Genomic DNA, 24,925 nt, shown 5'->3' on the forward strand with positions numbered 1-24,925 from the left:
AGCCTTTAAGACCCCAGATGCTTTATCTTTTGATAGCCGGGAACCATCAGCTTTTTGCCACATTTGCTTATGCACCCATCTGTCTTCAGCGATCGTATCATGGATGTGAGCAAACAATGATATGATTTTTTGTTCTTTGATGCCTGATAACTGATCCCTTCAGCACCTCGTGAACACACAGGCTGGTGTGCTTCTTCCATGTGGGCTCTTTTGCTTCTGAGCTAGATGGCCGCTTGTTTATCTTCAAGCCTTTAAAACCCCTGACCCTGTATCTTTTTTATTATATATGGAAAATTCCAAAAGCTCCACAAGGGGAGTGTTGGAAGCAATATAGGAATATGGCAGAGTGGCAGGATATAAAATCAACAAACAGAAGTCTATTAGATCACTATACACATTGGATAAGACCAGAGAAGAGGAGATAAAAAAAGTGGTACCCTTCAAAATAGCCACGCACAAATTGAAATATACCTGACTAAAAGAACAAAACATCTATATGAGGAAAACTACAGAACACTATTACAAGAAACAAGAGTGACCTCAACAAATGGAAGAATATCCCCTGCTCATGGATTGGAAGACTCAACAGAGTAAAAATGTCAGTTCTGCTCAAGGCACTATATAAGCTTAATGCAATTACCCTCATCTTTCTTCAAAGAAATGGAAAAACTGATTATCAACTTCATATGGAGAGGGAAGAAGTCCAGAATTAGCAGAAAATTATTCAAGGACAAGGACACAGTAGGGGGCTTGCTTTACCTGACTTTTGCACATATTATAAAGCCACAGTGGTCAAAGCCGCATGATAGTGGTATAATGACAGATAAACAGAACAATGAAAAAGAACTGAAAACCAGAACTAAAATCATCAGTATACAGATAACTGATCCTTGATAAGGGCCCCAGAAATATCAAATGGGAAGCAGATGCCTTCTTTAACAAGTGGTGCTGGAAAAAATAGATATATATCTGCAGAAAAATGAAGCAAGACTCTTATCTCACTCCATGCACAAGAATAAACTCAAGGTACATTACAGACCTTGAGGTCTATTAGGGCCATCAATGAGGGAATTGGAACCAACATGAGCACTTTGGCGCAGGGAATACACAAGCTATTATCAGAAATAGGGAAGGACACAAACAAGAGGAACCACAAATTGACAAGTAAGATATATTGAAGATAAAACACCTGTGTACATTTAAAGAATTCACCGAGAGTAATATGAGGCCATGGCCTGGGAAAACATCTTTAGTATTCACACATCAGACAAAGGTCTTATTTTGCTAAAATCTATAATACACTGCTAGCTTCCCAAAAGAAAAAAAAAACTAATTGTCCACTGAGGATGTGGGAAAAAGACCTGAACAGAAGTTTCACAGGGGCAGAAATCCAAATGGCCAATTAACATATGAGAAAATGTTCCTGATCATTAGTCGTAAGAGAAATGCAAATTAAAACAATGAGATACTACCTAACACCCTCAAATATAGCTCAATTAAAAAAATCAGACAGCAACAAGTGTTGGAGGGGCTGTGGTGACATAGGAACTCTCATCCACTGCTGCTGGACATGTACAGCCACTATGGAATGTACAGCCACTATGGAAATCGATTTGGAAATTTCTAAAACAGATGGAAATTGAGCTGCCATATAACCCAGCAATCCCTCTGCTGGGCATATGCCCAGAAGAGGCAAGGAACAAACCATGGTCAGATATCTTTGCTCCAATGTTCATTGCGGCACAGTTTACAATTATAAGGAGTTGAAAACAACCCAATTTCCATCCACAGATAAATGGATTAAAATACTGTTGTACATACATACAATGGAGTACTACACATTGCTAAAAAGCAGTGATGAACATATGAAGCACATCGCTGCATGGGAAGAACTGGAGGAAATTATGCTAAGCAAAGTAAGCCAAGCACAAAAGGACAAGTACTTGAGTCTGCTGAGGTAAGCTATAAAAAAAAAAAAATTAAAAAGGGGCATAACGAGAAAGCTACTGTATACAAACTAGGGTAAGGTCCAGGTAGTATGGCATGGGCCAGATCAAATCCAGGGATATATATGGTAGCCAACTAAAAAGGAGGGGGGAACTAAAAAAAGAAATGGGTAGCGGGGGAACGAGGCACTAACCCACCAATGGGCAGGGTATTGTTTATATCTCCACAGGGAACAAGGGACCAGACTTCAATCCAGTGCTCCAAGATGTGAATGTAACATATTAGCATGAAGCAGGGAACCAGTAGAGATGACTGAGACGCCAGTCCCAATCCCAACTACTGGACAGCTGTAGGACATTCACCCCTGCCCCCAGAAGAATTTACTTCAGAGGACAGCACTGAAGCTACAGCTCAGGGAGAGGGACATGTCTGATGAGAGTACACAGGAGTAAATGAAGGGTGATGAAGAGAGAGTGGGACACATCCTGGCCCACGAAGCGTTGAGGACTAGATCCCTGATCAGAGCAGACAATGCACAGAGAGGACCATATGTCCAGTCCCACTATGAGGCACAACATCCTTCAGACCCATAGCACTACCGGGGATAATACTGGAGACACAGTGTGGGAATTGTGCCCAATCTGTCCCAACCACAGTGAGACAAAACACTAAGGGCTTGTAACAGAACAGCAAGGGGAGTGGAAGAAGGAAGTTCTGAGGGAATACCAAAAATAGACTTTTGGGCCAGGGCGTGGCACCATATCCAACTTGACAGAAAAACTCTCCTAAAGGTTAACAAACAGAACTTGAACTATTTACAGGGTTTTCTCTTTTTTTGTCATTGGTTTTTTGTTGTTATTGTTTTGTTACTTTGTTTTGCTCTGTCTTGTTTTTCTGCATTATTATCTCTGCAGACTTATCAAGCTCTATCTAGAGGCTGGATAAACAATCTTGAAGAGAAAACAATGGGACCAATGATTCTAGGGGGACATGGGAGAGGAGGACGTGGGGGAAAGGAGTGGTGTTAAGAATCCCAGGGACAAGGGAACAACAAGTGATCCAAAATTGGTGGTGAGGAGGGTTTAAGAGGCCTAGTAGGGTGTGATCAAGGACAATGTAACTGAGAGGAATGACTGAAATCCAAATGAAGATTGATCATGCTAGTGGGAGAAGAGAAAAATAAAAGGAAGTAGAGGAAAGAAGTAGGAGGCAAAGGACATTTATAGAGATCTAAATACAGATTACGTATGTAAATATATCTATATATGATGATGTGGAAATAGTTCTATGTGCATTTATTTATAGGTTTAGTATTAAGGTAGCAGATGGACATTGGGCCTCTATTCAAGACTCCCTCAATGCAAGAACAATTTGTTCTATTAAACTGGCATTCCATGATACCTTCCTGATACAATCGCTGAAGACAAATGTGTTCATAAGCAAATGTGGTGAAGAAAGCAGACAGTGTCCAGCTATCAAAAGATATAGTGTCTGGAGTCTTAAGAGCTTGAAGCTAAACAAGTGATCATCTAGCTCAGAAGCAACAAAGCCCACAAGGAAGAAGTACATCAGCCTGGGTGATCATGAGGTATTGATGGGATAAGGTATCAGGCATCAAAGAAAAAAAAATCATATCATTGTGAATGAGGGGTAGTGCGCAGTGAGGACCCAAAGCTCTAGGCAACTGGACATCCCCTTACAGAAGGGTCCCCTTACAAGCCACTCAGGTGCAGTGTAGCAACAATGTAACATACAAATTTCCTCTAGTTCTTAAATGTTTCCTCCCCACCCACTATCGTGATCCCGATTTTACCTTAAAAATCCAGTTAGAACAGAGGATGTACACTGGTATAGATAGGAACTGGAAACACAGGGAATCCAGTGCAGATGATCCCTCAGGACTAGTGGTGAGAGTGGTGATACCGGGAGGGTGTAGGGAACATATGGTAGAAAGGGAGAACAGATTATAAGGATCTACATATAACTGTCTCCCTGGGGGTCGGACAAGATAAAAGTGGGGGAAGGGAGATGTCAGACAGCATAATACATGACAAAATAATAATAAAAATGTATAAATTTTCAAGGGTTCATGGGAGGGGGGCGGGGAGGGAGGGGAAAAATGAGGAGTTGATACCAAGGGCTCAGTAGAAAGCAAATGTTTTGAAAATGAGGATGGCAAGAAATGTACAAAGTGCTTGACACAATGGATGGAGGGATGGATTGTGGTTAAGAGTTATATGAGCCCCCAATAAAATTATTAAAGAAAGAAAACCTGAATGAAGGCCTGAAATGACAGTGGGACAAGAGGAAAGTAAAAGGAACTACAGAAAAGAACCAGAGGCAAAGGACAATTTATAGAGGTCTAAATTTAGGCATATACACATGTAAATATATTTATATATAACGAGAGGGGAACAGACCTATGTATTTATATCTATATGTTAAGAATTAAGGCTGCAGATGGACTCTGGTTTTCGACTGAAGTACTCCCTCAACACAAGAACACTTTGTTCTAATAATCTGGCATTCTGTGATGCTTACCTTCCCGAAACAAACACTGAAGAAAAAATGAGTGCATAAGCAAATGTGGTGAAGAAAGCTATCAAAAGATATACTGCTTGGAGTCTTAAAGGCTTGAAGATAAACAAGTGGCCATCTAGCTCAGAAGCAACAAAGCCCACATGGAAGAAGCACACCAGCCTGTGTGATCATGAGGTGTGAATGGGACCAGGGACCAGGTATCATGCATCTAAAACCCAAACTAAAATCATACCCAATGTGAATTGTGGGGGTGTGGGGTGCAGTGGGGGCATGTGGAAGTTGAGACCCAAAGCCCATCTGTAGTCAATTGGACATCCCCTCACAACTTTCCCCTAGTTCCTTAATGCTTCCTTCCCCCGACTATCATGACCTCAACTCTCTCTTACAAATTGGATTAGACCAAACATGCACACCGCTACAGATAAGAGCCCCCAAACAGGGGTAATCCAGGAGAGATAACCTCCTCAAGGTCAAAAATGAGAATAGTGATACCAGGAGGATAAGGGGAAGGTGGGGGGAGAAAGAGTGAATCGATCACAAGGATCAGCATATAACCTCTTCCCAGGGGGATGAATAACAGAAAAGTGGGTGAAGGGCCACAGAGGATGATATAAGATATGAACACAACTATAACTTATCAGTGTTCATGAGTGGTGGGGGTGGGGGGGAATGAGGAGCTGATATCAACAGCCCAGGTAGAAAGAAAATGCTTTGAAAATGATGATGGTAGCATGTGTACAAATGTGCTTGATACAATGGATGATTGTGTTTATTGTGATAAGAGATGTAAGCGCCCCTAATAAAACTATTTAATTAAAAAATAATAAGAAGCATTCTGGCTGTACTTCCTCCAAGACAGATGTGTTTGTTCTTCTGGCAGTTCATGGTATTTTCAATAGTCTTCACCTACACCATAATTCAAATGTTTCCATTGTTTTCCTTAGTCATTGTCCACTGTTCACATGCATGTAAGGTGATGGAAAATGCCACGTCTTAGGTCAGGCCCACATTAGATCCCTCAAAGTGGCATCTTTGCTCTTTAATATTTTAAAGAGGTATTATGCAGCAGATTTGCACAGTGCTGTGTGGCATTTGATTTCTTGACTTTCATCCAAGTAAATTAAATATTTGGCAAATTCAATCTTCCCCCATTTATCATGACGTTTTTTATTGTTCCAATTGTAAGTAGTTTTGTTTATTTTGAGTTGCAATCCGTACTTTGATCTTCATCAGTAATGGCTTCTTGTCCTCTGCTTTCAGTGTGCAAAGTTGTATCATCTGCAATATTAAGGGTTACTAATGAGTTTTCTCCAAAAGGTTGCATGTATCTTCAAGCAGTCCAGTTCTTGAATTATTTGCTCAGCATATAAATTCAGTAAGTATGGTAAAGGACATAAGTTTTGTGTGCCCCTTTCTTGATTTTAAGCCATGAAGTAATAATCCCTTGTTCTGTTCAAATGAATGCAGAATCCATGAAGAGATTCTGCAACGAGCACAATGAAGTAGTATGGAATTTGCTATTCTTCAAAATGTTATCCTTATTTTGTTATGATTCACATAGTCTACTGTTGCATAATCAATAAAACAAGTAAACATCTTTCTGGAATTTTTTGCTTTTAGCCAAGATCCATCTGATATCAACAATAATAACCCTCATTATATATCCTCTTCTGAATTTGGGTTAAATTTCTGGGAAATTTGATTTACTGCTGCAAATATTTTTGAATTATTTTCAACAAAATTCTACTGCCATGTGATATGAATGCTATTTTCCAACAATATCTTCATTATTCTGAGTCAACTTTCCTTAGAACAGACACAAGCATAGCTCTCTTCTTCTTCTTTTTTTTTTTTTAGCTCTCTTCTATTACATTGGCCAGATAGCTGTCTTTTAAATTCTTGTTATAGATAGTGAATGCTTCCAGTGCTGTACCAGTTTGTTGAAATTTCACTAGTATCCAATCAATTCCTGGAGAATGATTTTTTAGCAGGGCCTCCAGTGTAGCATGGACTTTAAAAAAATACTGTTAAGAAAATAATATGATTTACAATGCTGGGAATAATATAATCAAGAGGAACAGTGCAGCATTCATTTGCATAAAGCACACTGTAGAATCCATCATGGAATATAATGTTATCTATGATAGGATTATATCTATCTGTCTTCAAGGAAATCCAATCAATACAAATATTATGTAGCAATCACAAAAGCTAGTGGTGAAAAAATTGAAGAATTATATCAATGACTTCAGTCAGAAATTGATCAAAGATGCAATCAAGATACATTGATAATTATTGGCTATTAGAATGCAAAAGTTGAAAACAAAGAAGAAGAAACAGAGTTACAAAATATGGTATTGGTGACAGAAATAACTGGAGATAACATGATAGATTTTTCCCAACCCATTTTCCCCAGCAAGGAACTTTTTCAAGGACACAAACGCCAATTATATACATGGATTTTCTCAGATGGAATACACAGAAATCAAATTGACTATATCGGTGGGGAGACACAATGGAGAAGCTCAATATCAGCAGCTAAAATTAGACTGGGGACTGACTGTGGAACAGATCATCAATTGCTCATATGAACATTTTGGATAAAGTTGAAGAAAATTCAAACAAATCCATGAGAGACAGAATATGATCTTGAATCTATGCCACCTGAATTTACAAACCATCTCAGATTTGACGCATTGAATTCTAATGACAGAACACCTGATGAGCTGGGGGAAGACATCAAGAACATTATTCATAAAAAAAGCAGATGGTCGAGTAAAGCTGGCAAGATGGTGACAGAGTAACACATACCAGAGGGGACTCCGCAGAATTCAGCCCAGGATAGTTGTTTAGAGGGAAATTCAATGCTGCTGGAACACAGGAGGAGCATTATAAAGATAAGTAGGCACAGGCCCATAGGGTTTTGAGGGGCTGGGGGATTTTGGCTTAGCTCAGTGGAGGTGGGCTTGACCTTGACCCCGCCACTGTCTCTGTGGAGCCGGGACCATTTGGAGCCTATAGGGTGGTTGGTCTCAACACAGCCACAGTTTGCCACCACCCACCTCTGGGCAGGGACTAGACCCTTGTGTCTGTTCTCTGTCCCCCCCTTGGTCTTGGAGGGCTGCGGAGGGACCTTTTCTCAACACAGCCACAGCTTGCCACTGCAGCCTCAGAGCAGAGACTAAACCATTGCAGCTCCACTAGCGGGATCGGGACTCAGCTACATTGTTGCTTTGTTTCCAACTCTTTGCTATATGCCCCCTCCCCACTCAGCTACATTGTTGCTTTGTTTCCATCTCTTCACTATATGCCCCCCTTCGCTGCTCCCCACAGGCTCAATGGGCTTGCTTTTTAACTTTTTTCCTCCTCTTTGCCTTTCTTAGTCTCTCACAGTCTACTGCTAACTTCTAGACCACTCCCCTTAGACTAGGGCATTTACACCTGTGCCACACCCAGCTATGTGAGCTCTACCTTGCGTAGCTAGGGAGGCTGGGAAAAGCACTGCTGACCCCCACTAGAGGATACTCTGCTCAACTTCTTACTGGGAAATTCCTGCTTGTGTGCCTGGGGGCATAAGGCGGCTACGCCAACACTACTCAATGCTCCAAGCTGCTGCAGGAACCTCTATCCAACCTCCACAACACCAAAGCAGGCAACCCTTCTGGGTCACTCCCCCGAGAGGGAAGCCACAGGAGGATAAAGTAGTAGGTTAATTCCATAGTGAAATAAGCTGTAGGCAGTTTGAAGAAGCACTCCTACAAGTCTCCTAGAGAGAGCCAGTGCTCTTCGACTCCCTGGAAAATGGCAACTGGCTCATCTAAAACAACACAACTCAAACAGCCATCAGCCCCAATGACCCCAATGAAAAAATGGGAGAAACAAAAGGCAATGCCAGAAGATGTCCTGAACATAATGACATGCATAGAGGAAGCAGACATTGAGCTGCCACAGAAAGAAATTTTCAGAATGCTACTTGGAGTTGCAGAGAATATGAGGGAAATAATATAGAAAAAGGATGAAATGATAGAAGAGGTAAAAGCCATAAACAAAGAGAAATACAGGAGCTTAGGGAGGAGATAACAAAAACCAGTAGCAGACTCACTGACCTAGAGAAGCGACTGGAGGAATCAGAGAACCGCATCAGTGACTTGGGAGGACAGTCAAGCAGACTTTAACAAATGCGAACAAAAATCTAATAAGATCATCAGAGAAGCTGAAGAAAACTTAAGAGCTATGTCTGATGCTATGAAGCGGAACAACATTAGAATTATTGGCTTACTGGAAGAAGACACAACAAAGAAGTCATCTGCAACAATAGTGAGAGAATTCTTGGAGGAAAGCTTTCCCAGCTTAGTGAATGAAAACCAGGCAACCATTCAGGAGGCTGAAAGAACACCAGCTAGACTGAATCACAAGAAGTCACCAAGGCACATAATAGTTAAATTATCCAACTTTGAGGAAAATGAGAAAATCATGAGAGCAGCTAGGGAAAAACAAGCAACCACATATAAAGGTTCCCAAGTAAGAATATGCTCAGACCTATCATCAGAAACTATGAAGAAGAGGAAAGAGTGGAGTAACATATTCCAAAAATGGAAGGAAAACAATGCAAACCCAAGAATACTCTACCCAGCCAAATTATTGATCAAGATAGATAGAGAAGTAACAGTCTTCCAAGATAAGGAAAAACTCAAAGAAACCCAGCCCTACAAAAGATCCTTGCCGACCAAGTATGGGGAGAAGAGCAACACTCACCAAACATAAATAAGAGACCACCACATAGAACAACTTCACCCAGAGGACCAAAAAAGAGAAAACAGACCTCAAGATAGCATTGACATAAATAAAGAAAGAGTTGAAAGGCTGCTGAGGAAAGCTTTAAAAAAAAAAAAAAGGCAAATTGGGCATAGGGAAAAAGCTACGGCATACAAATATTCCTGGGGTGAGGACCAGACCAAATACAGGAATACACATGGTAGACAACTAAAAATATGGAGAAAGGGGAAAAAAAGTAATAATAAAAAGGGTAGTGGGAGCACAGGGCACTAACTCACCCAAGGGGAGGGTATTGTCTATGTCTCCAAAGGGAAAGAGGAATCAGACTTCAACCCAATGCTCCAAGATGTGAATGTAACATGCTGGTGTGGCGTAGGGAACCAGTGCAGAGGTCAGGGGGGCCGGCCTCAACCCCAACTACTAAGTGGACACCTGCCCCTCCCCTCAGAAGAATTTATTTCAAAGGATGGCACTGAATCTACAGCTCTGGAAGAGGGACACATCTGATCGGAGCACACAGGAGCAGATGAAGGTGAAGGAGAGAGTGGAGCACATCATGGCCCACCAGGCCAGGAGGTCGATGTTCCCAATTAGAACAGCCAGTCAACAGAGAAGACCACATAGTCGGCACCACTATGAGACACGATATCCCTCACTGACCCATACCCCTACAGGGGACAACACCGGAGACACAGTGAGGGAATTGCACCCAATTGGATCCCGCCACACCGAGGCCAAACACTAAGGGGGTGCAACAGAACAGCAAGGGAATGGAGTGGTGAGGTCCCCAGGGAATGCTGAAGGTGGAATTTGGGGCCAGGGCGTGACTAGACTGGAAAACACTCCTAAAGGCCAACCAATAATCCTTGAACTAAATACAAGCTTTCCTTTCTTGTTTTGTTTTTGTCATTGGTTTGTTGTATATTGTTGCTTGGTTGTGCTGTCTTGTGTTTGTGCATATTATTATCTCCACAGGTCTGTCTAAATAAGATAAGCTGGATGAACAATTGGAGGAGAAAACAACGGGACCAATATTTCCGTGGGGACATGGGAGATGGGATGTGGGGGGAAAGGTAGTGGTGTTAATAAACCCAGGGACAAGGGAACAACAAGCGATCCAAATCGGTGGTGAGGAGGGTGTGGGAGGCCTTGTTGGGCATGATCAAGGGTAATGTAACTAAGAGGAATTGCTGAAACCCTGGTGGGGACTGAGCATGATAGTGGGACAGGAGAGAAGTCAAAGGAAATAGCAGAAAGAGCTGGGAGGGAGAGGGCATTTACAGAGGTCTACATAAAGACATGTACATATGAAATATATATTTATACATGAGGATGGGGAAATAGATCTATGTGCATATATTTATAAGGTTAGTATTAAGGTAGCAGAGGGACATTGGGTCTCCCCTCAAGTACTACCTCAATGCAAGAATACTTTCTTCTATTAAATTGGCAATCTATGATGCTCACCTTCCCACCACAACCGCTGAAGACAAAGTGGGCGAAGAACTAAATGTGGTGAAGAAAACTGATGGTGCCCAGCTATCAAAAGAGATAGTGTCTGGGGTCTTAAAGGCTTGAAAATAAACAAGCAGCCATCTGGCTAAGAAGCAATAAATCCCACATGGAAGAAGCACACCAGCCTGTGTGACCATGAAGTGCTGAAGGGATCAGTTATCAGGCATCAAAGAACAAAAAAATCATATCATTTTGTGCTCACCTCCCTGATACGACTGCTGAAGACAAATGGGTGCATAAGCAAATGTGGTGAAGAAAGCTGATGGTGCCCGTCTATCAAAAGAGATACCGTTTGGGGTCTTAAAGGCTTGAAGGTGAACAAGTAGCCATCTAGCTCAGAAGCAACAAAGCCCACATGGAAGAAGCACACCAGCCTGTGCGATCACAAGGTGTCAAGGGATCAGGTAACAGACATCATCAGAACAAAAAATCTCACCATAGTCAATGAGCGGGGGAGTGCAGAGTGGAGACCCAAAGTCCATTTGTAGGCCACTGGACATCCCCTTACAGAAGGGTCAGGGTGAGATGTAGCAATGATGAAAAATACAACTTTTCTCTAGTTCCTAAATGCTTCCTCCACCCCTCCCCCTACTGTGATGATCTGAATTCTACCTTGCAAGTCTGGCTAGACCAGAGGATGTACACTGGTGCAGATAGGAACTGAAATCACAGGGAAGCCAGGGCGGATGATCCCCTCAGGACCAGTGGTGTGAGTGGTAATACTGGAAGGGTATAGGGAGGGTGGCTTGGAAAGCGGGAACCTATTTCAAGGATCGACATGTGACCTCCTCCCTGGGAGACATACAACAGAAAAGTGGGGGAAGGAAGACGTGGGACAGAGCAAGATAGGACAAAATAATAATTTATAAATTATCAAGGGTTCATGAGGGAGGGGGGGAGTGGGAAGGGAGGGGGAAAAATGAGGACCTGATGTCAGGGGCTTGGTTGGAGAGCAAATGTTTTGAGAATGAGGGCAACGAATGTACAAATGTGCTTTACACAATTGATGTATGTGTGGATTGTGATAGCTGTATGAGCCCCTAATAAAGTTTTTTTTTTAATTAGGAGCTGCTACCAAGAGCTCAAGTAGAAATCAAATGTTTTGAGAATGATGATGGCAACAAGTGTACAAATGTAATTGATACATGGATGTATGTATGGATTGTGATAAGAGTTGCACGAGCCCCCAATAAAGTGATTGGGAAAAAAAAAAGAAACAGAAAAAAAAAAGCAAACAGTCATTAAAAAGATAGGAAAGACCCGGCTATCAAAAGAGATAGTGTCTGGGGTCTTAAAGGCTTGAAGGTGAACAAGCGGCCATCTTGCTCAGAAGCAACAAAGCCCACATGGAAGAAGCACACCAGCCTGTGTGATCACGAGGTGCCAAAGGGATCAGGGATAAGGCATCATCATAAATAAAAAAATCTTACCATATTGAATGAAGGGGGAAGTGCAGAGTGGAGACCCAAAGCCCATTTATAGGCCACTGGAGACCCCCTCACAGAGGGGTCTAGGGGAGGAGATGAGTCAGTCAGAGTGCGATGTAGCACCGATGAAGAATACAGCTTTCAAAAAAAAAAAAAAGAATATAGCTTTCCCCAGATCCTGGATGCTTCCTCCCCCCCAAACTACCATGATCCAAATTCTTCCTTGCAAGTCTGGATAGAGCAGAGGTTGTACACTGATGCAGATAGGAGCTGGAGGCACAGGGAATCCAGGGTGGATGATACCTTCAGAACCAGTGGGTGAGGGGCGATACTGGGAGAGTAAAGGGGGAGTGGTTTGGAAAGGGGGAACTGATTACAAGGATCTACATGTGACCTCCTCCCTGGGGGATGGACAACAGAGAAGGGGGGGAAGGGAGACGTCGGACAGGGCAAGATATGACAAAATAATAATCTATAAATTATCAAGGGCTCATGAGGGAAGGGGGAGCAGGGGGGGGGAAGAGGACCTAATGCAAAGGGCTTGAGTAGAGAGCAAATGCTTTGAAAATGATGAGGACAAAGAATGTACAGAGGTGCTTTATACAACTGATGTATGTATATGTATGGATTGCGAAGAGTTGTATGAGCCCCTAATAAAATGTTTTTAAAAAAAAGACAGGAAAGAAAAGATCAAAGTGGATGTCAGAAGAGACTCTGAAACTTGTTTTGATCATAGAGTTGCTAGAGTAAATGGAAGAAATTTTTTTAAATGTAAAAAAGTCAAATAGATGAACAAAAATTTTCAAAGAGAAGCTTGAGAAGACAAAGTCAAGTATTATAAGGAAATATACAAAGGCATATAATTAGAAAAACAAATAGGAAGAACATGCTTAGTGTATCTTAACTTGAAAGAACCGAAAAACAAATTTAAGGCTCAGATTGAATTATTGAAAGATTCTATGGGAAAAATATTGAATGATACAGGAAAGATCCAAAGCAGATGGAAATAATACATAGAGTCACTGCACCCAAAATACTAGTTTACTATCCACCATTTCAGGAGGTAGCATATGAGCAAGAACCAATGGGACTGAAGGAAGAAAATTCAAGCAACATTGAATGCTTTAGTCAAAAACAAGAATCCAGGAATTTATGGAATACAAATTGAAATGTTTCAACAAGCTGATGAAGCACTGGAAGCACTGACACATTTACGCCAAAAAACCTGGAAGATACCTACTTGGCCAAATGACTGGAACAGATCCTTCTGTGCCACTGGAAAGGTGTGTCACCCAATAGAATGCTCAAATTATAGAACAATATTATTGATATTGCTTGCAAGAAAATTTTTGCTTAAGATCATTCAACAACTGGTGCAGCAGCACATTGATAGGGAACTGCCGAAGGTGCAAGCCAGATTCAGAAGAGGACCTGGTACCAGGGATATCATTACTGATGTCAGATGGATCTTGGCTCAAAACAGAATAACAGGAAAATGTGTACTCGTAGTTTTTTTGTTTATTCATGTTTTATTGACTCTGTGAAGGCATTAAACTGTATGGAGCATAATAAACTATGACTAACCTTGAGAAGAATGGGAATTCCAAAGTACCTCACTGTGCTCATGCGGAATTTATCCACAGATCAAGAGGCTGTTGTGTGAACAAGACAAAGGTTTACAATCAGGAAAGGTGTGTATCAAGGTTGTATTCTCTCACCATACTTTTTCAATCTGTATGATAAACAAATCATCAGAGACACTGGCTTATATGATGAATGTGGCATCAGGATTGGAAGAAGGTTATTAACAACTTGCAATATACAGATGACACAACCTTGTTTGCTTAAAATGATGAGGACTTGAAACACTTGCTGATGAAGATCAAGGATTACAGCCTTCAGTGTGGATTAACACTCAATGTAAAGCAGACCAAAATCTTCACAACTCTGCAAATAGGTAACATCATGATAAATGTAGAAAAGGTTGAAGTTGGCAAGGATTTTGTCTGGCTTGGCTCCATAATTAATGCTAGTGATAGTTATTTTTTTGTGTGCCAACATGGCACCTATAAGAACATATGGGTGGAGTTTATTGTGTCAATCAGATCATAGCTTGATGACCTCATTTTGAGATGCCACTGAGATAAATAATTTTCTGGAGCCAGGTGTCTGTCTGTCTGTCTGTCTGTCTGTCTGTCTCTCTCTGCTTTCACCTTTCTGTTGGAAATCCATACAGAGACTGACCAGAGCCCTGTAACAGTTCCATTGCCATAAGACTTCATCCAGTGTCCTGTGATTTTTCTGCATTTTGCATGATTTCATGTGGCTGTCAGTCTGAAGAGGGACTTATGGAATAGTATCAGACTTATGAACTTGATCTGGAGTAGGATGTTTGCTTGATATAAAATTACTTCTTGATATAAAGCTCTCTCTTATACATATATGAATGTCTCTGGATTTGTTTCTCTAGTCAACCCGGCCTAACACAATGCTCTTGGAAGCATCAGTCAAGAGATCAAAAGCTGTGTTGTATTAGGCAAATCTACTGCACAAGACCTCTTTAGAATATTGAAAAGAAAGGATGTTATTTTGATGACTAAAGTGCACCAGAACCAAGCCTTGGTATTCTTAATTGCATCATATGTATATGAAAGTTGAACAATGAATAAGGAAGACCATAGGCAAATATATGTATTTGAATTGTGGGGCTGGAGATAGAAATATTGAAAGTGCCATGGACTGTTAAAATGAAAAATTGATCTCTATTGGAAGAAGTAAGGTCAGAGTATTTTTAGAGGCAAGGGTGGCAAAACTTTGTCTTACATACTTTGGACATACTGTCATGAGAGACAAGTCCCTGTAAAAGGATATCGTGTTTGGTAAAGTGGAAGAGTAGCAAAAAAGATGAAGGCTTTCAACGAAATGGATTGACACAGTGGCTACAACAATGGGCTGGAGAATAGGAAGAGTTGCAAGGATGGCATAGGGCCATGCAGTATTTCATTCTGTTGTGCATAGAATCGCTATGGATTGGAATCAACTCAATGGTACCTAACCACCACAACAATATCACTTCTTGAGCATATGCTACCTCTTGAAACGGTTGAATGTCAACCAATTCTTTTTGGTACAATGACTCTATATTCCTTCCATCTTCTGTTGATACTGAGGATATTGAACTTCTCCACCGTCTTTTTCCACAGATGCAGTTGATTGATTCCTATGTATTCCATGTGGCAAGGTCACCAATTATGCTGCTGAAAAAGGTATTTGCAGTGAAAAAAAAATCATTGGTCTTACAAAATTCTATAGAGCAGCCTCCAATTTCCTTTTATTAACCAAGGCCCATTTATAGGCATTGGACCCAATTATGTCTCAGTAGACATATGCTTACCTCTCTGGAAGTGACTTATGTGTTATCATACATTGTTCTAAAAGCATACCACTTGACTCCCAAAAGAATGCATCGTCACTCTATTTAACATTCAGAACTACTCTGATACGCTTGGTCATACGTTCATTCTTTCACTGGTTGATTCATTCCAGGTATGTAGAGAAACAACCCATCTACTCAGAAAACTTTTATTTTTCTTTATAGAAGCATCATTTATTTTTTAAAAGTTGTGTTGGTGTGTGTGTATGTGCATGCATGATACATGGACCCTTCTGGTGAGCGTTTGCAGAACAGGCACAGTATAGATTGTGCCCAGCTCTTGGTTGTATTCCCCACGTGTGTCAGAATTCTTCCTATGTTTCCTGTTTTCGTTGTTCCAGCTGTTCTCCCTCTTCTTGTCCTCTCATCTTCGCTTTTTGGCAAATGTCCTTTTGATCTCATATAATTGACTATTCTCAGGAGTATCTTCCCATTGAGTACTACTGCTTATTTTATGGGCTTATTTTTCTGATGAAAAAATGGTCTCTTTCAGGTTAGTAGAGTGTCATAGAGTCATATTATGAGGGAGTGTCCCCAGTCTCTCAGAGCAGAAAAATAAGTATCTATGTGACTTTGATTATTTTTTCTTTTGGAGCCAGGTATCATTTTGTTTTCCTGGTCTTAGGGTCATGTATAAACTGTGGTTCATGTGATCCATTAGCTCTTTGAACTAATTACTTCCTTGCACCTTTGATTTTCTTTTATATCCTTTCCTTTCGATGTAAAGAGGCCAATAGTTGTAATTAGATAGTCACCCGAAAGTTTTTAAGACCTCAACTACTACTAGCCAAAGGGGATGTAGAATATTGGCTTTATAGATTATCTTGTGCCAATTGATGTAGAAATCTCCCGTCTATACTCCTTGACCTTTGAGTCTTTGAACTTCATCCTGTAAGGTCTTTGGTTCTAACTAGATGTTTCCATGACCATGTTCCTTGTTTACTCTAGTCTACATTAATTACGAATGCAAAAAAAGCTAAAACCAAATCTCTGTCTGTCGGTGGATATGCTCCCTCTTTCTCTGAGCACCCATTGGCATAAATATCTATTTAGGAATGCATTCATAAACGGTTACTACTACTATTACAAGATTCTCTATGTTACAGTAATTATAAGAGTAGACCTCTATTCTTGTATTCCTCTATTTTTGCTTTAGTCATGTGCAGACTTCCCTCATGTGGCATACTGTCTCTCTTTTTACCATTATTTACATGTCTCCTGTATAATTAGTAAATTTTCCTCTTCCCTCTCAAATCTCTGGTAACCACAAAATAACTTACTTTTCTATATTTAATATTGGGTGTTCTATTGGCTTTTGAAACACATAGCGAGTTGAAATGGATTGGTATTAGCCATTTTGAATCAGAAATTCACATGGCTTACTATGTCAGGAATGACACAGAGGAATGGCATTGCAGTCCTGGTTAAAAAGGACATGTCAACATCTATCTTGAAATCTTGAAGTACAAGGCAGTCTGTGAAGGGGAATGTCTATCCAAAGAAGAGGAAATACAAACAACTACTATTCAAATTTATGCACCAAGTACTAAAACTAATCATGTAAATATTGAAGAATTCTACCAATAGTTTCAGTTGGAAATTGATCAAGCATAAAATCGGATACATTGATAATTACTGGTGATTAAAATGCACAAGTTGAGAACAAAGAATAAGGAACATGGTTGGAAAATATGGCTTTAAGAACAGAAATGAAGCTAGAGATCACATGATAGAACTTTTCAAGAGTAACAACTGTTTATAGAAAAATTTTCAACACAAAAAGTGACTTCACACATAGACTTCTCCAATTGGAATTTACAGAACTCAAACTACATCTGAGGGAAAGACACAATGGAGAAGTTTAGCATCAGCAGTTAAAACCAGGCCAGGGACCGAATGTGGAACAGACAATCAATTGCTTATATCTGAGTTCAGATTGAAGCTGAAGAAAATTAAAACAACTCTACATGAGCCAAAATATGACTTTGAGTATATCCCATCTAAATTTTGAGAACCTCTCAAGTACAAGCTTGCTTTGTTGAACACCACTTGTTGAAAAGACTATCTTCCCCATTTAATGTGTTTTGATTTCTTCATCAAAAAAATCGGTGTCTAATTTGGCATCTAATGGTACTTGGTAGTATTTCTGGGATCTTAATTATTCTTCATCTTAATTGTTCTTAATTGATCTTAATTGTTCTTCATCTCTATTGATGTACCATTACCAAGCTGTTTTTGATTACTGTGACTATTTAGTAGGTTTTAAGGCCTGGGAGTGAAAGTACTCCTGCTTCTTGCTTTAGTTATCCTAAGTTTCTTTCCTTTCCACATGAAGTTGGCAATTCATTTTTCTATTTCTTTGAAAAATTGTAGTGGGATTTGGATCAGAATTATATTGAATTTGTATAGTAATTTAGGAAACATTGACATTTTCACAATATTTAGTCTCCCTCTCTAGGAACATGGCAATTTATTTCATTTGTATAAGCTTCTTTCAATTTCTTGAAGGAGTGTTTTGTAGTTTTTTTGTATAAGTCTTTTATTTTTTTTGGTAAGCTTTATTCCAAATATTTTATCTTTTGTGTAGTTGCCATAAATTATATTGCTTTTAATATCTTTTCCAGTATCATCATCCTTAATATACAAGAACACAACTGGTTTCTGTATGTTGATCTTACAGCCTGCCATATTGCCCCAAAATTTTAATTAATCTGAGCAATTGTTTAATTGAAACTTTGGGGTTTTCTATATATAGGATTATGTTATCTGCAAATAGAAATTTTTATTTCTTCTGTTCCTATGTGGATACTTTTAACTTTTTGTTGATGTCTGATGACTCCAGCTAAAACTTACAGAACTATATTAAAGTGGTGATAAAGGACAACCTTTTCTAGTTCCTGTTCAAAGAGGAAATTAATTCAATTTTTCTCCATTAAATGAGATGCAGGCTATTGGTTTTACATATATGGATTTTATTATGTTGAGAAATTTCCCTTCTATCCCTATTTTGTTGAGTTGTGTTTTTTTTAAATTTATTTTTTAAATCAGGAATGAATGTTGGATTTTATCAAATCCTTTTTTTGCATCGATTGATATAATCATATGGTTCTCCTTTATTTTGTTTACATGATGAACTACGTTATGCTTCTAATATTAAACCATCCTTGCATATTTGTTTTTCTAATATTAAACCATCCTTGCATATTTGGTATAAATCAAATGTGGTCATGATATATAGACATTTTTTGAAGCTTAGTTGAATTATGTTGGCTAGTATTTTATTGAAGACCTTGGAATCTATATTTATTAGAGATATCAATAGGTAGTACTTAATTTGGGTGATGTCTATCACTGGTTTAGGTGTAAGAGGTATAGTTGTTTCATAAAATGAATTTGGTAGTATATAGTCCATTTGGATATTGTACAATAGTTTATATAAAATTAATATTAAGTCTTCTCTAAATGTTTTCTAGAATTCCCCAGTGAAACCAGCTGGACCTAGACTTTTTGATATTTGGAGATTCTTTATAACTATATCTGTTTTTTCTGTTAAAATTTTCTAAATCATCTGTAGTAATTTAGGTAAATAATGCATCTCTAGATTTTCAAATTTGTTGGAGTACAATTCCATGAAGAGGAATATAGCAACAAGATTGGAAGAGAGCATATTAACAACCTGGGATATGCAGATGACACGACTTTGCTTGCTGACAGTGAGAAGGATTTGAAATATTTGCCAATGAAAATCAAGAAATTCAGCCTTCAGTAATGATTAAAACTCAATGTAAAAAAATCTCACAACTAGACCACAATAAGTAACATGACAAACGGAGAAAAGATTGACTTTGTTAGGGTTTCTTGTTCAGATTCATGATCAATCATTATCAAAGCAGCAATCAAGAGATTAAATGATGCCTGCCATTCATTAAATCTACTGCACGTGACCTCTTTAAAGTATAGAAAAGTAAGAATGTTGCTTTGAGGACTAAGGTGTGCTTGACCTAAGACAAGGCGTTTTCAATTGCCTCATATGCATGTGAAAATTGGACATTTATTGAGGAAAACTGAAGGAAAAATGGTGCATTTGAACTATATGGTATTATTGAAAAAAATGGAAAGTACCATGAATGGGCAAAAAAACAAAAAGATCTATCTTGGAAGAAATACAATCAGAATCCTCCTTAAAGCCAAGGATGGCAAGAATTCAATTCACATATTCTGGACATGTTATCAGGAGAGACCAGTCCCTGAAGAAGTAAAGTGGAGGTGCTGTGTAAAAGATGAGGGGCCTCGATGAGATGGATTGATACAGTGGCTGCAAGAAAGGGCTCAACCAAGAACAATTGTGAGGGTGGTGCAGGACCACATTGTATTTCCTTCTATTGTACTTAGTGTCCCTGTGAATTGGAACCAAGTGGACAGCACCTAACAACAACAGCAATATAATAGTGGTCTTATGTAATATTTTTCCACTTATGATAGACCTATTTCACTCAGTATAATGTTTCCTCATTCATCACTATTCTTTCTTGTTGCAAAGCATTCCATTGTGCGTCTGTACCACGGTTTGTTTATTCCTTCATCTACTGATGATCACTTAAGAGTATTTTCATCCTTTTGCTATTGTGAATATTGCTTCAATTTTTGAAGCAATGGACTTGGCTTTGCCTTAGAGAACTTGTCCTGTTGAATTACGTGTACTCTACAGACTTGGGAAAGAACCTCAGAGCCCTCCCAGAAAGCTTTTATGCAATCTGTAACCCACAGGTGGCTATAATGGCAATTCCATGGATAGACAAGAAAAGTTAAGTTTGACATTTAGGCCAAGAAATTAAAAAGTTCCTCTAGGTTTATCTTAACCTCGGAGGGGGTTAAGCATCTGCTGTTTAAAAGAAGACAGGCAGCCAATTCTGAGAAAAAGAACTCCCCCGCCCCAAAAAAAACCCCTTGGCTGTATTTGGAATCCAGAGTCAAGTACGCCCAGCCAATTGTAAAGCAGATGAAATTCCACTGGTGTATTGTGGCAAGCAAATAGTTGGAAAGCTAAGTGCAAGGCAGGGCACATCAGTCAGAGAAAATATGTGGTTTCTAAATAACCATGCAGCACATCTGGGAAACTATTAAAGGGGCTGAGGTGAAGGGATTCGGGTGTGGAGCTGGTAATTTGTACTGATTGACTGAATCAGCCTCCCTGTGTCAACATGTGGCTCAAATGCTGGTCTATGGGAAACAGTCCATGGAAAGGATCCAATTCTTACACCATGGCTTAAGGAACTGTTAAAGAGAAATCATAGGAATTGGACATACTAAGGACCACCCAATATTTCTGGATAATCTGTCCCCTATGGATTTGAAGAGATAATATTCCAAACCAATTAAGTTGTTTAAGCTGATGCAGGAGGAGAACCTACTACATATAAGACAGAAATCAAGGGAGAGGGGTACTTTTGGAGGCTTTCTAGCTGACATTGAGGGTGGAGTGTGTGCAGCTCTTTCTAAGTCTGTTTCCTCCTCAGTAGTAATTCTGAAAACAGCTTCGTGGGATATCAGGGGACGTGAGAAGCCTCATCATCACAAACTCCTGCTGTTGTTGGAAAAAGAAGACCTCAAATAAAGATTCTTATTCTTCTCTGAAAGGTATTCCTAAATAAATCAGAACTGGAGCTTTTCAGGTGGAAGATCTGAAGCATTTCAATGAAAAGTAAATCAGTGTAAATTAAAACCACAACAAGATGCCATTTCACATTAACTATGACAGATAAGATCAAAACAAAGCAGAAAACAATACTATCCAGAAGGTAAAGAAGCTGGAACCCTGATCTATTGCTAATGGGAATGCAAAGTGTACCACTCCTATAAAGATGTACAGCCTCAGAGACCCTATATATGGTCGCTGTGAGCCAGAATTGGTTATTTTTGGAGGGGGGGGGACTTGTTTATCAGGTGAAACTAGTTACTGAAAAAGAACATCACACTTAGTAGAGGGTCAGTAAAAAGAAGAAGTTTCTCAATGAATTACATTAACATACGGGCTATACCAATGACCTCAACCATAACAATGTGAACATGGCACCGGACTAGACAGTGTTTTGTTCCGTTGTTCATGGAGCCGCTATGAATTGGAACCAACTGGAAAGCACTTAACTACAACAAAGTTCAGCATTTCTATCTCGCTAACCCTTCCATGTAGAATTCTGGGTGCTTTGATTTACCCTACAGCAAAATGTCTATTTTGGGATTCTCTCAGGAATTCAATCATGTTCCTTTTCTTTCTTTTTTCTGTTTTAATGTTAATATTCATTTTAATTTTAAGGAATCATTTTGCTGGGCATTCAAACAGCTCTTATAACAATCCATATGTCATTTGCATCAAGCACATTTGTACATATGTTGCCATCATCATTTCCAAAACAATTTCTTTCTACTTGAGCCCTTGGTATCAGCTCCTCCCATTCCCCTCCATCCCCTACCCTCCCACCCTCCTTAACCCTTGATAAATAATAAATTATTATTTTCATATCTTACACTGACTGCTGTCTCCCTTCCCCCAAGGTCTCTGTTGTTTCTCCCCCTAGGGTGTGTGTGTGTGGTTATATGTCCATCATTGTGATTGGTTCCCCCTTCCTCCCCTTCTCTCTCCACCTTTCCCCTACCTTCCTGGTATTGCTACTCCCATTTCTGTTCCTGAGTGGTTTATCTGACCTGGATTCCATGTGTTGTGAGCTCTTATCTGTACCAGTGTACATGTTCCAGTCTTGCCCTGAGTGAAAGGCAGGACTGGATTTATGAAAGTGGGGGGTGAGGAAGCCTCAAGGAACCAGAGGAATATTGCATTTAATCAGAGCTCTACTGTACCCTGTTTGACTCATTCCTTCCTTGTCTACAGATGGGTTTGGGGTCTATGCTCTGGCCCCCTCATTCTCAACAATATGTTTTTTTGTTTATTTGTTTGAGTCTTCTGATGCCTGTTACCTGATCCCATCAAAACCTCATGAGTGTACAGGCTGGTGTGCTTTGTCTATGTTGGCTTGCTGCTTCTTCGCTTGATGGCTGCTTGTTTAACTTCAAGCCTTTAAACCCCTGAGGCAGTCTCTTTTGATAGCTGGGCACCATTAGCTTTCTTTACCACATTTGCTTATGTACCCATTTTGCCTTCAGTGATTTTGCCGGAGGGTGAGCATCACAGAATGCCTGGTTGTTAGAACAAAGTATTCTTGTGTTGAGGGATGGCTTGAGCAGAAGTCCAAATTCCGTCTACTACCTTAATGTACTGCCATATAAATACATGTACATAGGCCAATACCTCTATTTTTATGAATATATTTATATAAGTTTATGGCTCTGTCCGTTGTTTTGCTTCCTAGGTCTTTCTTCTGTTTCCTTTCACTTCCTCCTGCCCCACCATCATGCACGCCATTTTTCTGCCTCTTAGTAATCCTCTCATCTAGATTGCTGTTGCTCCAACACCCCAGGATTTCTACCTACTCCTGGTTGTTGATTTGAATTCCCTAGTTGTTCCTCTGTCTATAGCATTATTTGCTCACTGCTCCCTTCCCCCATTCCCTCCTCCCCCCAAGTCTCTACAGAAGCATCGGTCCCCTTGCATTCTCCTTGGGCTTGCTTCCTATGTCTATCTTATATAAGTAGGCAAACCAACAATAACGGACATAAAATAAAAAGAAAACAAAAGATAGAGGAAAAGGGGGAAAATAAATAGAAAAAAATAAACAAACAAAATCACGAAAAAGCATACATAGTTCCAGGTCTGTCCACTGACCTTTATGACTAACTTCCCACTGGTCCTGGGGTATTCCAGGAACTGCCATCCTATCCTGAAGTCTGTTTTGGGGGCTTCTCAGGGGCTTTGTGGCTTGGCTTTGCTCTCGTTGCTGCTCTGTTATGTTTCTTTCTTAGTTCACCCCACTGTGGGGGGTTCAAAACCGGACTCACTGCCTGCTGCGTGTAATCATGTTCCTTTTCAATGTTCTTTGGATTTGGGGAACAAAAAGAAGTCTGAAGAGGCAAAATCAGGGCTGCTGAGTAGATGAGCTAAGGTTTGCAAGAGAAATTCTAGTAGAACAGCCCTTGCTACTCTTAAAGAATTAGCACTGTCAGGACTGAAAAAAAATTCTCAATGTAACTTCCTGGGCCTTTTTCTCACCAAATGCAGTTTCATATTTCTTAAAACGTCTTTAATCAGCCTGCATCCTTTGAGAAAACTTAACAAGATTACCCGCTGGGAGGCACAGAATATGGTCATCAGATTTTCTGAGCACGATGCCTTTGCCTTAAATGTAACTGGCCCAGGAAATTCCTTTGAAAGCCACTGTTTTTTTGAAGGCACACTGTGGTCATTAGAGAATTTTATGTCAACATGAAGATGTGTGAAAGTGTAGGGGTGGAGTCCAACCTGTCAATCTGGTCACAGTCTAATGATGCCTCCTTTTGGGTGTGGCCTTATAAGCAGGAAAACTGGGGATTTCCCTCTCCCTCTCTCTCTGCAACTTTGCCTTTCTGCCTGTTGGGGCTCTGCCTCCAGAAGTGGTTCCATGCGGGCTCCCAGCCCTGAGAGCTGCCAGCATCCTGTCAAGTTTCCAGCAACCTTAAATCCATGGAACTCTCCACACACCAGCCTGTGATCTTCCTGCATTTCATATCACCTTTCTGCATCATCATCATCATCACCCTACAGCTACATGAGTCTGAAGAGTAGCCTTCTTTGGATATAATATTACTTGTTGATATAAAACTCTTTCTTATACATAAATGAGTATCACTGGATTTGTTTCTCTAGATAACCTAGACTAACACACAATAACAAGACTAATAAGAATATAGCTGAGCCATCCATTGATCAGAGACATGTTTACATTTTGTTTAGAATAAAACTGTGTAAGTATGAATTAGAAACCTAGTAGCAATGCTTTTTGACTTACCCTTATATGTTATTTGGGCTAACATGAAATAAGCTTTTTTTTATTTAATGAAGTAAACATTTAAAAAAATTCAGTATTAATTTGAATATTATAAGTATTGATTGAAGTATCACTATGGCTCACATTGCTAAAAAAGGTATCTTTGGAATACGTAATCACTTTTAAGAATGTAATAGGTTATCAAGGAGTCACAGAATAGTGCATACAGTTAACATGCTCAGCTGTTGACCAAAAGGTTGGTGGCTTGAGACCACCTAAGATACCTTGGAAGAACAATTTGGTGATCTACTTCTGAAAACTGAGCCACAGAGTGAACTGCGCAGTGTTACGGTGACACATACAGCTCACCT

General features: G+C 39.8%; 1 protein-coding gene across 3 annotated transcripts in view; it reads right to left on the bottom strand.

Moving 5' to 3' along the window:
- Nucleotides 1-24,925, bottom strand: part of FANCC (FA complementation group C) — a 375,212-nt gene that overhangs the window by 51,998 nt on the left and 298,289 nt on the right. The window lies entirely within an intron of this gene.

The sequence above is a fragment of the Tenrec ecaudatus genome, chromosome 5, assembly GCF_050624435.1.
Source record: "Tenrec ecaudatus isolate mTenEca1 chromosome 5, mTenEca1.hap1, whole genome shotgun sequence".
In the NCBI taxonomy this organism is placed as follows: domain Eukaryota; kingdom Metazoa; phylum Chordata; class Mammalia; order Afrosoricida; family Tenrecidae; genus Tenrec; species Tenrec ecaudatus.